The sequence below is a fragment of the Bombina bombina genome, chromosome 5 (assembly GCF_027579735.1).
Source record: "Bombina bombina isolate aBomBom1 chromosome 5, aBomBom1.pri, whole genome shotgun sequence".
In the NCBI taxonomy this organism is placed as follows: Eukaryota; Metazoa; Chordata; class Amphibia; order Anura; family Bombinatoridae; genus Bombina; species Bombina bombina.
The window spans coordinates 1,061,852,846-1,061,875,436 of NC_069503.1; positions in this window are offsets into that span (position 1 = coordinate 1,061,852,846).

The following is a 22,591-nucleotide window of genomic DNA, read 5'->3' on the forward strand; positions in this document are numbered from 1 at the left end:
CGGCAGCAAAGGCAGTCTTAAAGACTATCAAAGGCCTTAATGGCAGTATGGTGACCAATGAATGGATCATTCTCTTTACGGTCATGTCTGTGAAAGGCCTTGACCAAGGAAGAAAAGTTTTTAATAAACTTTCTATAGTAATTGGCAAACCCCAAAAAACATTGAATAGACCGAAGACCAACTGGGCGAAGCCACTGCACGAGCTGCAGATAACTTGTCAGGATCCATGGAGAACCCTGCAACGGAGATAACATAACCTAGGAAGGTTACTTGAGTCTGATGGAACTCACATTTCTCGAGTTTACAAAACAGGCCGTTCTCACGTAGTCTCTGAAGAACCCATGTAACAACAGAACGATGAGCCTAAAGTGTGGGTGAGTGTATGAGGATGTCGTCTAAGTACACCACAACACACTGTTGCAACATATCTCGTCGGACATCATTAATAAATTCCTGGAAAACAGCAGGAGCATTACATAGGCCAAAGGGCATTACAAGATACTCATAATGCCCGCTCCTGGTGTTAAATGCTGTTTTCTATTCGTAGCCCTCCTTGATCCTAACGAGATTGTATGCTCCTCTCAAATCAAGTTTAGTAAAGACCGTAGCTCCCTTGAGCTTACCCTATTCCGTAATGAGCAGAATAGGGTAAGCATTCTTAATGGTAAACGATTAAGACCCATGTTATAATCAATACATGGGTCTTAACTCGCCACCCTTTTTCTTCACAAAGAAGCCAGCCCCCTGCAGGAGAGCAGGATTTGCAGATGATCCCTCGCGACAGAGCATCGCAACATACTCCTCTATGCAAAATTCTCCACACCAGACAGAGGGGAATCCCTGGCCCCGTGGAGGGTAAGGGTTGCAGGTCTATGGCACAATCGTAAGACCGGTGAGGAGGCAACGTACCGGCACGCACCTTGTCAGAAAACGTCTAGGAACTCTCGTACTCCTCTGGCAATTGAGATCCCGAAGACGTGCACAAGACTTTAACTGTTTTTCTGAAGACAAGTGGAAATACATTGCGGAGACCATGACAAATTTTCGGACCTGTGCCAGTCGAGACTGGGATTGTGCTTTTGGAGCAAGGGATAACCCAGAATAACCGGAAAATGCAAAGAGTTTATCACCAAAACTTGAGGGTTTCAAAATGGAGAGCCCCGACAGCCATGGATAACGGAGCAGTTTCGTGAGTAACGAGTGCGGGTTGAAGGGGCCTGCCATCAATGGCCTCAATAGCAAGCAGAACGGACCGAGGCAAAACAGAGATGGAGTGCTTTGATACAAAAGCACTGTCAATGAAATAGCCCACAGCACCGGAGTTAACAAGAGCCTGGGTGACTATGGAGGAGTCCACTCAGGAAAGGACAACCATGACCAAAGGTTTCTCCTTTAGTGGTTGCGGGGACGAGGATAAACCACCCAAGGTCTGCCCCCGACAGGACCTTAGGTGTGAGCGCTTCCCGGCCGTGTAGGACAAGACTTCAAAAGGTGGCCCTGTAACCCACAATAGAGGCAGAGCCCCTCCCTCCCTCCTTCTAAAGGCTCGCTCTGCCATGGAGAAACTCGTGAATTCTAACTGCATCAGCTCAGCAGTACCTGGTGACTCGGGACCAGAAGGCATGGGAGGAGAGGGAGGCATGGGTGGGAACGAACACGTAGGAGACAACGAAAAAGGAGGCTTCCACAAGCGATCCTTGAAAGAGTGCCTCTCACTTAGTCTGATGTCAGTTAGGATCAAAAAAGACACCAAATGCCGTCGAGATCTTCTGGTAAATCTCTGGCAGCAATTTTGTTTTTAATCGTATCAGAGAGCCCATGAAAGAAGGCGGCAACAAGGGCTTTATTGTTCCAACCTACCTCTGCGGCAAGCGTACGGAACTCAATGGCATACTGAACAACAGATCTTGTACCTTGCTGAATGGACATGAGTCGTTTAGCAGCAGAGGAGGAGCGAGCCAGAACATCAAATACCCTTCGAAAAGGGTAATTTGAACTCACAGGTTTATTAGTCTCCCACAAGGGATTAGCCCAGGCAAGAGCTGTGTCAGAGAGTAACAAGATGAGAAATTCCACCTTAGCTCTGTCAGAGGGAAACGCCTGAGGTAACATCTCAAAGAAAATGCCCACCTGGTTCAAAAACCCTCTGCACTGATTAGGATCGCCTCCATATCGCTGAGGTAGAGGTGCAGAACCGGACATGCTCCTGGTAGGACTAGGTGCAGCAGCGGAAACAGGAGCAGCCATTACTTGCGGAACACTTTGGTCCAAATGTGCAGTGCGAGTCAGCAGGCTTTGCAGGGCTAGTGCAAATTGATCCAAGCGGTGATCCTGTTCATCCATCCTGGAAATGATGGCAGGTAAAGGGGGATTATTAGCACCATCAGGATTCATGGCCCTTGAGTAATGTCAGGGTGCCCGGAATCAGACTGAGATGAGAAGTGCAAAAAAAATCACACCTTTATTAATAGCAAAAAATAATAAAAAGTCCACAAGTCAAATAACAAGCTAGGAATCAAAACCAGAGCTGGTAGTCAGACGAGCCGAGTCAGGAGCCAAAGCGAATTACTAAGACGAGCCGAGTCAGGAGCCAAAGCGAGTAGTCAGACGAGCCGAATCAGGAACAGAGGAGAACAGGAACAAGCCAGGGATCAGGAACCAGGAGGGACGACAGACAGCCAGGTAATACACAGGAGCTCTCACAAACAGGTCTGAGACTAACGCACAGGGCAAAGCATACTGAACAGAGGCCCTTTAAATAATAAGTGATGACATCACAATTCTGAGACTGCATCCTGTCTCACACGGAAGGATGTACGCCAGTCTGGCCATAAAAGGAAGTGCAGGAAATGAGCAGCATCACACAGTATGCATCAGAGTCCGCAAGAGAGGTGAGTAAAATGGGCTTGCCAGCAGCACTTGGCAAACACAGCAGGAAAAACCCTGACAAGGATTTAGGTCTTGTTTGTATGTATTTCAAAATTAAGTCAGCTGTAGTGTAAACTGAACAGTGTAAGTTAACCTGTCTCTTTAAAACACTAAGCAATCTTAGTCTGAGAGGTATAACATTTTATTCAGATGTAAAAATCTAGATAAAATGCCTCCTTGCATCTGCAAGTCCTTGCATAGAAGGTGGCAGTAAACACTGGAATGTAATTAAAATAGATATATATTATAAAAAAAAACCCTAATATCTGCCCAAAAGGTGGGCCGCCTACGCATTTGTGGTGATTGAGGAGGAAACATTTCTGCACATGGCTTTAAATATAGAATTTCTACAGCAATTGTCAAATAATCATAAATACACTGCTTAAATTGCTAAAAAAAATTGTTGGGTTTTTTATGGACCCCTGGCCCCACCATACAACTACTACCACACTGAAGTTACAATCCAAAATTGCACAAAGAAATAAGTAAAAAATACTAAGTAAGTCCCTACCTCCTCTGCAAAGGAAAGTGATCTGCTGTTTGACTCGGACATTGATAAATTCTCATCAATCCTGCCCCTTGCACATTCACGCAATCGGCCGCTAGCAAGGGGTGTCAATCAACCTGATCATATCCGATCGTATCCGATCGGGGTGATTGCTGTCCACTCGCCTCAGGAGTGTGGCGGACGAGTTAAGGCTTGCACGGGAATCAGATGCATTGGGGCCAATTGACGGCTTGATAAATCAGCCTCCAAGCCTGAATCATTCAAGAAAATGTGAAATAATACAAGGGCAATAAACAGAAAATAAAATCTGCCCTAAAGGCACCACGAGAACAACTACTGCAATACAAAATGAGGGAAAGCACAACACGCACCCCTTTAGTAGTCACATACAACCCTACTCCAAAGAACATACGCAAAATCATAAAAGATCAACAGACAATGCTTGAAGAGGATACCACAATTAAAGAAATGCCCCCCTCCTCCCAATATTGGCATTTAAACCACAACCTAACCGGAAACACAAACTGATACATAGTAAATTGAGCTCAGCCCAGTGATAACATACGGAATGGCAACAAACACTGCAATAAAGCTCTGCAAGAGGCATCCACAAGAGAAAGAGGCTGACGATACACCTACTTCAAGAGGCACAAAGGCCTACAAAGCGTGAAAAAGCGATTTACACTGTAGTAGCTGTCCTCCCTCTTTGGGGGTTCTTTACTAGCCTCATTTGATTGAATTTGACTCCTGTGAGTATGAAACCCATAGTTTGGTCAATAAGCGTGTTAACCGTTAGATTTAACTGTTTGACGGCTTAATTTAATGATTTGGATGGTTTTTCAGATTTATAATAATTATTGCCTATGTTTAATTAATGTAAATGTTACAGACACTGTTTGCATATGCACTTGTGATTTGTATGAAAAATCTTTCTTGTGGTATTTTAGTTGGAGAAAAATTTGTTTCCCTTTATCACTTAGAGCAGCTAAACACCAGTTTTGCACAAAATAGAAGCAGATTAGCACTACCTAACATTCATGCACACATACACTTACAGTGTCACACCTCACTATTATGTACACATAAAGTCACAATCTCACACGCACACAATGCTCTCTCACACCTCACATTCATGCACACATACACTCACAGTGTCATACCTCACTATTATGTACACATAAAGTCACAATCTCACACAAAACACATGCTCTCTCACACCTCACATTCATGCACACATACACTCACAGTGTCACAACACACCTCACTATTATTACACATAAGAGTCACAATCTCACACGCACACATGCTCTCTCACACCTCACATTCATGCTCACATACACTTACAAGTGCACCACAAACTCTCATGCACACACACATCTTTTTTCACACCTCACTATCATACACTCAGTCTCACACACATGCTCTCTTCACCACCTCACATTCATGCACACATACACTCACAGTGTCACACCTCACTATTATGTACACATAAAGTCACAATCTCACACGCACACATACACTCTCACACCTCACATTCATGCACACATACACTTACAAGTGCACCACTAACTCTCATGCACACATAAACTCACATTCGCACACACACATCATTTTCACACCTCACTATCATACACTGAAGAACCCATAGTAACAACAGAACGATGAGCCTAGAAGTGGTGGTGAGTGTATGAGGATGTCGTCTAAGTACACCACAACACACTGTTGCAGACATATCTCGTCGGAACATCATTAATAAATTCCTGGGAAAACAGCAGGAGCATTACATAGGCCAAAGGGCATTACAAGATACTCATAATGCCCGCTCCTGGAGTTAAATGCTGTTTTCTATTCGTAGCCCTCCTTGATCCTAACGAGATTGTATGCTCCTCTCAAATCAAGTTTTAGTAAAGACCGTAGCTCCCTTGAGCTTACCCTATTCCGTAATGAGCAGAATAGGGTAAGCATTCTTAATGGTAAGCGATTAAGACCCATGTATAATCAATACATGGTCTTAACTCGCCACCGCTTTTTCTTCACAAAGAAGCCAGCCCCTGCAGGAGAGCAGATTTGCCAGATTGATCCCTCGCGACAGAGTATCGGCAACATATCTCCTCTATAGCAAAATTCTCCACAACAGACAGAGGGAAACCCTGGCCCCGTGGAGGTAAGGGTTGCAGGTCTATGCACAATCGTAAGACCGGTGAGGAGGCAACGTACCGCACGCACCTTGTCAAAAACGTCTAGGAACTCTCGGTACTCCTCTGGGCAATTGAGATACCGAAGACGTGCACAAGACTTTAACTGGTTTCTGAAGACAAGTGGAAATACATTGCGGAGACCATGACAAATTTTCGGACCTGTGCCAGTCGAGACTGGGATTGTGCTTTTGGAGCAAGGGATAACCCAGAATAACCGGAAAATGCAAAGAGTTTATCACCAAAACGTGAGGGTTTCAAAATGGAGAGCCCCGACAGCCATGGATAACGGGAGCAGTTTCGTGAGTAACGAGTGCGGGGTTGAAGGGGCCTGCCATCAATGGCCTCATAGCAAGCAGAAACTGACCGAGGCAAAACAGAAATGGAGTGCTTTGATACAAAAGCACTGTCAATGAAATAGCCCACAGCACCGGAGTTAACAAGAGCCTGGGTGACTATGGAGGAGTCCACTCAGGAAAGGACAACCATGACCAAAGGTTTCTCCTTTAGTGGTTGCGGGGGACGAGGATAAACCACCCAAGGTCTGGCCCCCGACAGGACCTTAGGTGTGAGCGCTTCCCGGCCGTGTAGGACAAAGACTTCAAAAGGTGGCCCTGTAACCCACAATAGAGGCAGAGCCCCTCCTCCCTCCTTCTAAAGGCTCGCTCTGCCATGGAGAAACTCGTGAATTCTAACTGCATCAGCTCAGCAGTACCTGGTGACTCGGGACCAGAAGGCATGGGAGGAGAGGGAGGCATGGGTGGGAACGAACACGTAGGAGACAACGAAAAAGGAGGCTTCCACAAGCGATCCTTGAAAGAGTGCCTCTCACTTAGTCTGATGTCAGTTAGGATCAAAAAAGACACCAATGCCTCGACATCTTCTGGTAAATCTCTGGCAGCAATTTTGTTTTTAATCGTATCAGAGAGCCCATGAAAGAAGGCGGCAACAAGGGCTTTATTGTTCCAACCTACCTCTGCGGCAAGCGTACGGAACTCAATGGCATACTGAACAACAGATCTTGTACCTTGCTGAATGGACATGAGTCGTTTAGCAGCAGAGGAGGAGCGAGCCAGAACATCAAATACCCTTCGAAAAGGGTAATTTGAACTCACAGGTTTATTAGTCTCCCACAAGGGATTAGCCCAGGCAAGAGCTGTGTCAGAGAGTAACAAGATGAGAAATTCCACCTTAGCTCTGTCAGAGGGAAACGCCTGAGGTAACATCTCAAAGAAAATGCCCACCTGGTTCAAAAACCCTCTGCACTGATTAGGATCGCCTCCATATCGCTGAGGTAGAGGTGCAGACCGTACATGCTCCATGGTAGGACTAGGTGCAGCATGCGGAAACAGGAGCAGCCATTACTTGCGGAACACTTTGGTCCAAATGTGCAGTGCGAGTCAGCCAGGCTTTGCAGGGCTAGTGCAAATTGATCCAAGCGGTGATCCTGTTCATCCATCCTGGAAATGATGGCAGGTAAAGGGGGATTATTAGCACCATCAGGATTCATGGCCCTTGAGTAATGTCAGGGTGCCCGGAATCAGACTGAGATGAGAAGTGCAAAAAAAATCACACCTTTATTAATAGCAAAAAATAATAAAAAGTCCACAAGTCAAATAACAAGCTAGGAATCAAAACCAGAGCTGGTAGTCAGACGAGCCGAGTCAGGAGCCAAAGCGAATACTAAGACGAGCCGAGTCAGGAGCCAAAGCGAGTAGTCAGACGAGCCGGAATCAGGAACAAGGAGAACAGGAACAAGCCAGGGATCAGGAACCAGGAGGGACGACAGACAGCCAGGTAATACACAGGAGCTCTCACAAACAGGTCTGAGACAACGCAAGGGCAAAGCATACTGAACAGAGGCCCTTTAAATAATAAGTGATGACATCACAATTCTGAGACTGCATCCTGTCTCACACGGATGATGTACGCCAGTCTGGCCATAAAAGGAAGTGCAGGAAATGAGCAGCATCACACAGTATGCATCAGAGTCCGCAAGAGAGGTGAGTAAAATGGCTGCCAGCAGCACATGGCAAACACAGCAGGGAAAAACCCTGACAAGGATTTAGTCTTGTTTGTATGTATTTCAAAATTAAGTCAGCTGTAGTGTAAACTGAACAGTGTTAAGTTAACCTGTCTCTTTTAAAACACTAAGCAATCTTAGTCTGAGAGTATAACATTTTATTCAGATGTAAAAATCTTAGATAAAATGCCTCCTTGCATCTGGCAAGTCCTTGCATAAAGGGGCAGTAAACTGGAATGTAATTAAAATATATATATTAATAAAAAAAAAAACTAATATCTGCCAAAAGGGCGCCTACCATTTGTGTATTGAGGAGGAAACATTTCTGCATGGCTTTAAATATAGAATTTCTACAGCATTGTCAAATAATCATAAATACACTGCTGTAAATTGCTAAAAAAATGTGTTTTTATGGACCCCTGGCCCCACCATACAACTACTACCACACTGAAGTTACAATCCAAAATTGCACAAAGAAATAAATAAAAAATACTAAGTAAGTCCTACCTCCTCTGCAAAGGAAAGTGATCTGCTGTTTGACTCGGACATTGATAAATTCTCATGCAATCCTGCCCCTTGCACATTCACGGCCAATCGGCCGCTAGCAAGGGGTGTCAATCAACCTGATCATATCCGATCGTATCCGATCGGGGTGATTGCTGTCCACCGCCTCAGAGGTGGCGGACGAGTTAAGGCTTGCACGGGAATCAGATGCATTGGGGCCAATTGACGGCTTGATAAATCAGCCTCCAAGCCTGAATCATTCAAGAAAATGTGAAATAATACAAGGGCAATAAACAAGAAAATAAAATCTGCCCTAAAGGCACCACGAGAACAACTACTGCAATACAAAATGAGGGAAAGCACAACACGCACCCCTTTAGTAGTCACATACAACCCTACTCCAAAGAACATACGCAAAATCATAAAAGATCAACAGACAATGCTTGAAGAGGATACCACAATTAAAGAAATGCCCCCCTCCTCCCAATATTGGCATTTAAACCACAACCTAACCGGAAACACAAACTGATACATAGTAAATTGAGCTCAGCCCATGATAACATACGGAATGGCAACAAACACTGCAATAAAGCTCTGCAAGAGGCATCCACAAGAGAAAGAGGCTGACGATACACCTACTTCAAGAGGCACAAAGGCCTACAAAGCGTGAAAAGCGATTTACACTGTAGGTAGCTGTCCTCCCTCTTTGTGGGTTCTTTACTAGCCTCATTTGATTGAATTTGACTCCTGTGAGTATGAACCCATAGTTGGTCAATAAGCGTGTTAACCATTAGATTTAACTGTTTGACGGCTTAATTTAATGATTTGGATGGTTTTTCAGATTTATAATAATTATTGCCTATGTTTAATTAATGTAAATGTTACAGACACTGTTTGCATATGCACTTGTGATTTGTATGAAAAATCTTTCTTTGTGGTATTTTAGTTGGAGAAAATTTGTTCCCTTTATCACTTAGAGCAGCTAAACATCAGTTTTGCACAAAATAGAAGCAGATTAGCACTACCTAACATTCATGCACACATACACTTACAGTGTCACACCTCACTATTATGTACACATAAAGTCACAATCTCACACGCACACATGCTCTCTCACACCTCACATTCATGCACACATACACTCACAGTGTCATACCTCACTATTATGTACACATAAAGTCACAATCTCACACAAACACATGCTCTCTCACACCTCACATTCATGCACACATACACTTACAGTGTCACACCTCACTATTATGTACACATAAAGTCACAATCTCACACGCACACATGCTCTCTCACTCCTCACTATTATGTACACATAAAGTCACAATCTCACACGCACACATGCTCTCTCACACCTCACATTCATGCACACATACACTCACAGTGTCACACCTCACTATTATGTACACATAAAGTCACAATCTCACACGCACACATGCTCTCTCACACCTCACATTCATGCACATATACACTTACAAGTGCACCACTAACTCTCATGCACACACACATCTTTTTTCACACCTCACTATCATACACTCAGTCTCACACACATGCTCTCTCACACCTCACATTCATGCACACATACACTCACAGTGTCACACCTCACTATTATGTACACATAAAGTCACAATCTCACACGCACACATACACTCTCACACCTCACATTCATGCACACATACACTTACAAGTGCACCACTAACTCTCATGCACACATAAACTCACATTCGCACACACACATCTTTTTTCACACCTCACTATCATACACTCAGTCTCACACACATGCTCTCTCACATCTCACTATTATGTACATAGACACACAAGCTCATTAATACCTCACTATCATGTATACACACTAACTCACAGTGTCACACCTTACTATCATGCACACATACACTCAGTGTCACAACTCTCTATCATGCACACATACACTCAGTGTCACAACTCACTATCATGCACACATACACTCAGTGTCACAACTCACTATCATGCACACATACACTCAGTGTCACATCTCACTATCATGCACACATACACTCAGTGTCACAACTCACTATCATGCACACATACACTCAGTGTCACAACTCACTATCATGCACACATACACTCACAGTGTCACAACTCTCTATCATGCACACATACACTCACAGTGTCACACAAACATGCTCTCTCATACCTCACATTCATGCACACATACACTCACAGATGTTACACCTGACTCTCTTGCACACACACACGAACATACACACACACATGCTCTCCCACAGCTGTGGGATGTTCACGTGCACATTATTTCATAACCTCAGCATTAAGAGATGGTTGATATCATGCCAAGATTACTATCGCTTTTCTATATTTACTATTCATAGAAGATAATTTTGCTGATTAACTTTTCACTCTTATAAATTCAATATTAATTACACATCACAATGTTTGTTGTTTGATATACTATATTCATAACATTATTTACATATGTTTGTATGAAGCACATTCATAACAGCTTGTTTTACTTGCACATAATGATCCTGAACAACCAGAAACATAGTATAAGTCTGCCCTGCAGTATATCAAATGCTCTCTCACACCTCACTTTCATGCATATATTCACTCACATAGTTTCACACACTTTACTATCATGCTCACATACACTCACACAGTCTTACACACACATGCCTCTCACTCCTCACTATCATCCACACTCACACAATCTCACACACACACACACACACCTCTCACTCCTCACTATCATCCACACTCACACAAACATGCCTCTCACTCCTCACTATCATGCACACTCACACAGTCTCACACACACATGCCTCTCACTCCTCACTATCATCCACACTCACACAATCTCACACACACACCTCTCACTCCTCACTATCATCCACACTCACACAAACATGCCTCTCACTCCTCACTATCATGCACACTCACACAGTCTCACACACACATGCCTCTCACTCCTCACTATCATGCACACTCACACAGTCTCACACACACATGCCTCTCACTCCTCACTATCATGCACACTCACACAGTCTCACACACACATGCCTCTCACTCCTCACTATCATGCACACTCACACAATCTCACACATACATGCCTCTCACTCCTCACTATCATGCACACTCACACAATCTCACACATACATGCCTCTCACTCCTCACTATCATGCACACTCACACAATCTCACACATACATGCCTCTCACTCCTCACTATCATCCACACTCACACAATCTCACACACACATGCCTCTCACTCCTCACTATCATGCACACTCACACAATCTCAAACACACATGCCTCTCACTCCTCACTATCATGCACACTCACACAGTATCACACACACATGCCTCTCACTCCTCACTATCATGCACACTCACACAGTCTCACACACACATGCCTCTCACTCCTCACTATCATGCACACTCACACAATTTCAAACACACATGCCTCTCACTCCTCACTATCATGCACACTCACACAGTATCACACACACATGCCTCTCACTCCTCACTATCATGCACACTCACACAGTCTGACACACACATGCCTCTCACTCCTCACTATCATGCACACTCACACAGTCTCACACACACATGCCTCTCACTCCTCACTATCTTGCACACTCACACAGTCTCATACATACATGACTCTCACTCCTCACTATCATGCACACTCACAATCTCACACACACATGCCTCTCACTCCTCACTATCATGCACACTCACAGTCTCATACACATATGCCTCTCACTCCTCACTATCATGCACACTCACACAGTCTCACACACACACATGCCTCTCACTCCTCACTATCATCCACACTCACACAATCTCACACATACATGCCTTCCACTCCTCTCTATCATGCACACTCACACAGTCTCACACACACATACCTCTCACTCCTCACTATCATCCACACTCACACAATCTCACACACACATGCCTCTCACTCCTCACTATCATGCACACTCACAGTCTCACACACACATGCCTCTCACTCCTCACTATCATCCACACTCACACAATCTCACACATACATGCCTCCCACTCCTCACTATCATCCACACTCACACAAACATGCCTCTCACTCCTCACTATCATGCACACTCACAGTCTAACACACGCACATGCCTCTCACTCCTCACTATCATGCACACTCACAGTCTCACACACACATGCCTCTCACTCCTCACTATCATGCACACTCACACAGTCTCATAACACATGCCTCTCACTCCTCACTATCATGCACACTCACACAGTGTCATACACACATGCCTCTCACTCCTCACTATCATGCACACTCACACAGTCTCATACACACATGCCTCTCACTCCTCACTATCATGCACACTCACACAATCTCATACACACATGCCTCTCACTCCTATCATGCACACTCACACAGTCTCACACACACACAAGCCTCTCACTCCTCACTATCATGCACACTCACACAATCTCACACACACATGCCTCTCACTCCTCACTATCATGCACACTCAAACAATCACACATAATGCCTCTCACTCCTCACTATCATGCACACTCACACAGTGTCAAACACACATGCCTCTCACTCCTCACTATCATGCACACTCACACAATATCACACACACATGCCTCTCACTCCTCACTATCATGCACACTCACACATACATCCCTCTCACTCCTCACTATCATGCACACTCACACAGTCTCACACATAAATGCCTCTCACTCCTCACTATCATGCACACTCACACAATATCACACACACATGCCTCTCACTCCTCACTATCATGCACACTCACACAGTCTCTCACACACACATGCCTCTCACTCCTAACTATCATGCACACTCACACAATCTCACACACACATGCCTCTCACTCCTCACTATCATGCACACTCACACAATCTCACACACACATGCCTTTCACTCCTCACTATCATGCACACTCACACAGTCTCATACACACATGCCTCTCACTCGTCACTATCATGCACACTCACACAGTCTCATACACACATGCCTCTCGCTCCTCACTATCATGCACACTCACACAGTCTCACACACAAACATGCCTCTCACTCCTAACTATCATGCACACTCACACAATCTCACACACACATGCCTCTCACTCCTCACTATCATGCACACTTACACAGTCTCATACACACATGCCTCTCACTCTTAACTATCATGCACATTCACACAATCTTACACACACATGCCTCTCACGCCTCACTATCATGTACACTCATACAATCTCACACACACACATTTCTCTCACTCCTCACTATCATGCACACTCACAAAGTCTCATACACACATGCCTCTCACTCTTAACTATCATGCACACTCACACAATCTCACACACACATGCCTCTCACTCCTCACTATCACGTACACTCACACAATCTCACACACACATGCCTCTCACTCCTCACTATCATGCACACTCACACAGTCTCATACACACATGCCTCTCACTCCGTCCTAACTATCGTGTGCACTCACACAAACACATGCCTCTCACTCCTCACTATCATGCACACTCACACAATCTCACACACACATGCCTCTCGCTACTCACTATCATGCACACTCACACAGTCTCATACACACATGCCTCTCACTCCTAACTATCATGCACACTCACACAATCTCACACACATGCCTCTCACTCCTCACTATCATATACACTCACACAATCTCACACACACATGCCTCTCACTCCTCACTATCATGCACACTCACACAGTCTTACACACACATGCCTCTCACTCCTCACTATCATGCACACTCACACAATCTCAAACACACATGCCTCTCACTCCTCACTATCATGCACACTCACACAGTATCACACACACATGCCTCTCACTCCTCACTATCATCCACACTCACACAGTCTCACACACACATGCCTCTCACTCTTCACTATCTTGCACACTCACACAGTCTCATACACACATGCCTCTTACTCCTCACTATCATGCACACTCACACAGTCTCATACACACATGACTCTCACTCCTCACTATCATGCACACTCACAATCTCACACGCACATGCCTCTCACTCCTCACTATCATGCACACTCACACAGTCTCATACACATATGCCTCTCACTCCTCACTATCATGCACACTCACACAGTCTCACACACACACATATGCCTCTCACTCCTCACTATCATGCACACTCACAGTCTCACACACACATGCCTCTCACTCCTCACTTTTATGCACACTCACACAGTCTCACACACACATGCCTCTCACTCCTCACTATCATGCACACTCGCACAGTCTCACACAAACATGCCTCTCACTCCTCACTATCATGCACACTCACACAATCTCACACACACATGCCTCTTACTCCTCACTATCATGCACACTCACACAGTCTCATACACATATGCCTCTCACTCCTCACTATCATGCACACTCACACAGTCTCACACACACACACACATATGCCTCTCACTCCTCACTATCATTCACACTCACAGTCTCACACACACATGCCTCTCACTCCTCACTTTTATGCACACTCACACAGTCTCACACACACATGCCTCTCACTCCTCACTATCATGCACACTCCCACAATCTCAGACACACATGCCTCTCACTCCTCACTATCATGCACACTCACGCAATCTCACACACACATGCCTGTCACTCCTCACTATCATGCACATTCACACGGTCTCACACTCACATGCCCCTCACTCCTCACTATCATGCACACTCACACAGTCTCACACAAACATGCCTCTTACTCCTCACTATCATGCACACTCACACAGTCTCCCACACACACATGCCTCTCACTCCTCACTATCATGCACACTCACACACACATGCCTCTCACTCCTCACTATCATGCACACTCACACAGTCTGAAACAAACATGCCTCTCACTCCTCACTATCATGCACACTCACACAGTCTCTTACACACATGCCTCTCACTCCTCACTATCATGCACACTCACACAATCTCACACACACATGCCTCTCACTCCTCACTATCATGCACACTCACACAGTCTCACATATACATGCCTCTCATTCCTCACTATCATGCACACTCACAGTCTCACACACACATGCTTCTCACTCCTCACTATCATGCACACTCACACAATCTCACACACACATGCCTCTCACTCCTCACTATCATGCACACTCACACAATCTCACATACACATGCCTCTCACTCCTCACTATCATGCACACTCACAGTCTCACACACACATGCCTCTCACTCCTCACTATCATGCACACTCACACAATCTCACACACACATGCCTCTCACTCCTCACTATCATGCACACTCACACAGTCTCACACACACACATGCCTCTCACTCCTCACTATCATGCCCATTTACAGTCTTACACACACATGCCTCTCACTCCTCACTATCATGCACACTCACACAATCTCACACACACATGCCTCTCACTCCTCACTATCATGCACACTCACACAATCTCATACACACATGCCTCTCATACCTCACTAACATGCACACTCACAGTCTCACACACACATGCCTCTCGCTCATCACTATCATGCACACTAAGTCTTACACACACATGCCTCTCACTCCTCACTATCATTCACACTCACACAATCTCACACACACATGCCTCTCACTCCTCATTATCATGCACACTCCCAATCTCTTACACACATGCCTCTCACGCCTCACTATCATGCACACTCATACAATCTCACACACACATGCCTCTCACTCCTCACTATCATTCACATTCAGTCCCACACACACATCATGTACACTTACACAGTCTCATACACACATGCCTCTCACTCCTCACTATCATGCACACTCGCACAGTCTCATACACACATGCCTCTCACTCCTCACTATCATGCACACTCACAGTCTCACACACACATACCTCTCCTCTCACTCCTCACTATCATGCACACTCACAGTCTCTCACACACATGCCTCTCACTCCTTATTATCATGCACACTCACACAATCTCACACACACATGCCTCTCACTCCTCACTATCATGCACACTCACAATCTCACACACACATGCCTCTCACTTCTCACTATCATGCACACTCACACAATATCACACACACATGCCTCTCACTCCTCACTATCATGCACACTCACAATCTCACACACACATGCCTCTCACTCCTCACTATCATGCACACTCACAGTCTCACACACACATGCCTCTCACTCCTCACTATCATGTACACTCACACAATCTCACACACACATGCCTCTCACTCCTCACTATTATGCACTCTCACACACACACATGCCTCTCACTCCTCACTATCATGCACACTCACACAATCTCACACGTACATACCTCTCACTCCTCACTATCATGCACACTCACACAGTCTCATACACACATGCCTCTCACTCCTCACTATCATGCACACTCACACAGTCTCATACACACATGCCTCTCGCTCCTCACTATCATGCACACTCACAGTCTCACACACACATGCCACTCACTCCTTACTATCATGCACACTCACACAATCTCACACACACATGCCTCTCACTCCTCATTATCATGCACACTCACAATCTTTTACACACATGCCTCTCACTCCTCACTATCATGCACACTCATACAATCTCACACACACATGCCTCTCACTCCTCACTATCATTCACATTCAGTCCCACACACACATCATGTACACTTACACAGTCTCATACACACATGCCTCTCACTCCTCACTATCATGCACACTCGCACAGTCTTATACACACATGCCTCTCACTCCTCACTATCATGCACACTCACAGTCTCACACACACATACCTCTCCTCTCACTCCTCACTATCATGCACACTCACAGTCTCTCACACACATGCCTCTCACTCCTCATTATCATGCACACTCACACAATCTCACACACACATGCCTCTCACTCCTCACTATCATGCACACTCACAATCTCACACACACATGCCTCTCACTTCTCACTATCATGCACACTCATACAATCACACACACACATGCCTCTCACTCCTCACTATCATGCACACTCACACAATCTCACACACACATGCCTCTCACTCCTCACTATCATTCACATTCAGTCCCACACACACATCATGTACACTTACACAGTCTCATACACACATGCCTCTCACTCCTCACTATCATGCACACTCGCACAGTCTCATACACACATGCCTCTCACTCCTCACTATCATGCACACTCACAGTCTCACACACACATACCTCTCCTCTCACTCCTCACTATCATGCACACTCACAGTCTCACACACACATACCTCTCCTCTCACTCCTCACTATCATGCACACTCACAGTCTCTCACACACATGCCTCTCACTCCTCATTATCATGCACACTCACACAATCTCACACACACATGCCTCTCACTCCTCACTATCATGCACACTCACAATCTCACACACACATGCCTCTCACTTCTCACTATCATGCACACTCATACAATCTCACACACACATGCCTCTCACTCCTCACTATCATGCACATTCAGTCTCACACACACATTTCTCTCACGCCTCACTATGATGCACACTCACAATCTCACACACACATGCCTCTCACTCCTCACTATCATGTACACTCACACAATCTCACACACACATGCCTCTCACTCCTCACTATCATGCACACTCACAATCTCACACACAAATGCCTCTCACTCCTCACTATCATGCACACTCACACAGTCTCTCACACACATGCCTCTCACTCCTCACTATCATGCACACTCACAGTCTCACACACACATGCCTCTCACTCCTCACTATCATGCACACTCACACAATCTCACACACACATGCCTCTCACTCCTCACTATCATGCACACTCACACAGTCTCACACACACACATGCCTCTCACTCCTCACTATCATGCACACTCACACAATCTCACACACACATGCCTCTCACTCCTCACTATCATGCACACTCACACAGTCTCACACACACACATGCCTCTCACTCCTCACTATCATGCACACTCACACAATCTCACACACACATGCCTCTCACTCCTCACTATCATGCACACTCACACAGTCTCATACACACACATGCCTCTGACTCCTCACTATCATGCACACTCACACAATCTCACACACACATGCCTCTCACTCACTATTATGCACACTCACACTGTCTCACACACATGCCTCTCACTCCTCACTATCATGCACACTGACACAATCTCACACACACATGCCTCTCACTCCTCACTATAATGCACACTCACAGTCTCATACACACATGCCTCTCACTCCTCACTATCATGCACACTCACACAGTCTCATACACACATGCCTCTCACTCCTCACTATCATGCACACTCACACAGTCTCATACACACTTGCCTCTCACTCCTCACTATCATGCACACTCACAGTCTCACACACACATGCCTCTCACTCCTCTCTATCATGCACACTCACACAGTCTAACACACACATGTGTCTCACTCCTCACTATCATGCACACTCACAGTCTCACACACACATGCCTCTCACTCCTCACTATCATGCATACTCACACAATCTCATTCACACATTCCTCTCACTCCTCACTATCATGCACACTCAGACAGTCACACACACATGCCTCTCACTCCTCAATATCATGCATACTCACACAATCTCACACACACATGCCTCTCACTCCTCACTATCATGCACACTCACACAATCTCACACACACATGCCTCTCACTCCTCACTATCATGCACACTCACAGTCTCACACACACATGCCACTCACTCCTCACTATCATGCACACTCACACAATCTCACGCACACATGCCTCTCACTCCTCACTATCATGCACACTCACAATCTCACACACACATGCCTCTCACTCCTCACTATCATGCACACTCATACAATCTCACACACACATGCCTCTCACTCCTCACTATCATTCACATTCAGTCCCACACACACATGCCTCTCACTCCTCACTATCATGCACACTTACACAGTCTCATGCACACATGCATCTCACTCCACACTATCATGCACACTCACACAGTCTCATACACACATGCCTCTCACTCCTCACTATCATGCACACTCACAGTCTCACACACACATGCCTCCCACTCCTCACCATCATGCATACTCACACAATCTCACACACACACATGCCTCTCACTCCTCACTATCATACACACTCACACAGTCTCATACACACATGCCTCTCACTCCTCACTATCATGCACACTTACAGTCTCACACACACATGCCTCTCACTCCTCACTATTACATACACTCACTCAGTCTCACACACACATGCCTCTCACTCCTCACTATCATGCACACTCACACAATCTCACACACACATGCCTCTCACTCCTCACTATCATGCACACTCTGTCTCACACACACATGCCTTTCACTCCTCACTTTCATGCACACTCACACAATCTCACACACACACATGCCTCTCACTCCTAACTATCATGCACACTCACACAGTCCCATACACAAATGTTCTCTCATACCTCACTATCATGCACACTAACACAGTCTCATACACACATGCCTCTCACTCCCCACTATCATACACACTCACACAGTCTCACACACACATGCTTTCTCACATTCAAGCACACATACACTCACATTGTGACACCTCACTATTATTTACACATACACTCACAGTCTCACACACACATACCTCTCCTCTCACTCCTCACTATCATGCACACTCACAGTCTCACACACACATACCTCTCCTCTCACTCCTCACTATCATGCACACTCACAGTCTCTCACACACATGCCTCTCACTCCTCATTATCATGCACACTCACACAATCTCACACACACATGCCTCTCACTCCTCACTATCATGCACACTCACAATCTCACACACACATGCCTCTCACTTCTCACTATCATGCACACTCATACAATCTCACACACACATGCCTCTCACTCCTCACTATCATGCACATTCAGTCTCACACACACATTTCTCTCACGCCTCACTATGATGCACACTCACAATCTCACACACACATGCCTCTCACTCCTCACTATCATGTACACTCACACAATCTCACACACACATGCCTCTCACTCCTCACTATCATGCACACTCACAATCTCACACACAAATGCCTCTCACTCCTCACTATCATGCACACTCACACAGTCTCTCACACACATGCCTCTCACTCCTCACTATCATGCACACTCACAGTCTCACACACACATGCCTCTCACTCTCACTATCATGCACACTCACACAATCTCACACACACATGCCTCTCACTCCTCACTATCATGCACACTCACACAGTCTCACACACACACATGCCTCTCACTCCTCACTATCATGCACACTCACACAATCTCACACACACATGCCTCTCACTCCTCACTATCATGCACACTCACACAGTCTCATACACACACATGCCTCTGACTCCTCACTATCATGCACACTCACACAATCTCACACACACATGCCTCTCACTCACTATTATGCACACTCACACTGTCTCACACACATGCCTCTCACTCCTCACTATCATGCACACTGACACAATCTCACACACACATGCCTCTCACTCCTCACTATAATGCACACTCACAGTCTCATACACACATGCCTCTCACTCCTCACTATCATGCACACTCACACAGTCTCATACACACATGCCTCTCACTCCTCACTATCATGCACACTCACACAGTCTCATACACACATGCCTCTCACTCCTCACTATCATGCACACTCACAGTCTCACACACACACATGCCTCTCACTCCTCTCTATCATGCACACTCACACAGTCTAACACACACATGTGTCTCACTCCTCACTATCATGCACACTCACAGTCTCACACACACATGCCTCTCACTCCTCACTATCATGCATACTCACACAATCTCATTCACACATTCCTCTCACTCCTCACTATCATGCACACTCAGACAGTCACACACACATGCCTCTCACTCCTCAATATCATGCACACTCACACAATCTCACACACACATGCCTCTCACTCCTCACTATCATGCACACTCACACAATCTCACACACACATGCCTCTCACTCCTCACTATCATGCACACTCACAGTCTCACACACACATGCCACTCACTCCTTACTATCAGGCACACTCACACAATCTCACGCACACATGCCTCTCACTCCTCACTATCATGCACACTCACAATCTCACACACACATGCCTCTCACTCCTCACTATCATGCACACTCATACAATCTCACACACACATGCCTCTCACTCCTCACTATCATTCACATTCAGTCCCACACACACATGCCTCTCACTCCTCACTATCATGCACACTTACACAGTCTCATGCACACATGCATCTCACTCCACACTATCATGCACACTCACACAGTCTCATACACACATGCCTCTCACTCCTCACTATCATGCACACTCACAGTCTCACACACACATGCCTCCCACTCCTCACCATCATGCATACTCACACAATCTCACACACACACATGCCTCTCACTCCTCACTATCATACACACTCACACAGTCTCATACACACATGCCTCTCACTCCTCACTATCATGCACACTTACAGTCTCACACACACATGCCTCTCACTCCTCACTATTACATACACTCACTCAGTCTCACACACACATGCCTCTCACTCCTCACTATCATGCACACTCACACAATCTCACACACACATGCCTCTCACTCCTCACTATCATGCACACTCTGTCTCACACACACATGCCTTTCACTCCTCACTTTCATGCACACTCACACAATCTCACACACACACATGCCTCTCACTCCTAACTATCATGCACACTCACACAGTCCCATACACAAATGTTCTCTCATACCTCACTATCATGCACACTAACACAGTCTCATACACACATGCCTCTCACTCCCCACTATCATACACACTCACACAGTCTCACACACACATGCTTTCTCACATTCAAGCACACATACACTCACATTGTGACACCTCACTATTATTTACACATAAATTCACAATCTCACACTCACACATGCTTTCTCACAACTCACATTCATGCACACATACCCTCACAAGTGCACCACTCATTCGCACACATGCTTTCTCATACCTCACTATCATGAACACATACACTACTCAGTCTCACACACCCATGCTCTCTCACATCTCACTCTTATGTACACATAAACTCACAGTCTCAGACACACAAGCTCACTCATACCTCACTATCATGCACACACACTAACTCACAGTGTCACACCTTACTATCATGCATACATACACTCAGTGTCACAACTCACTATCATGCACACATATACTCATGATCTCACACACACATGCTCACTCACACCTCACTATCATGAACAGA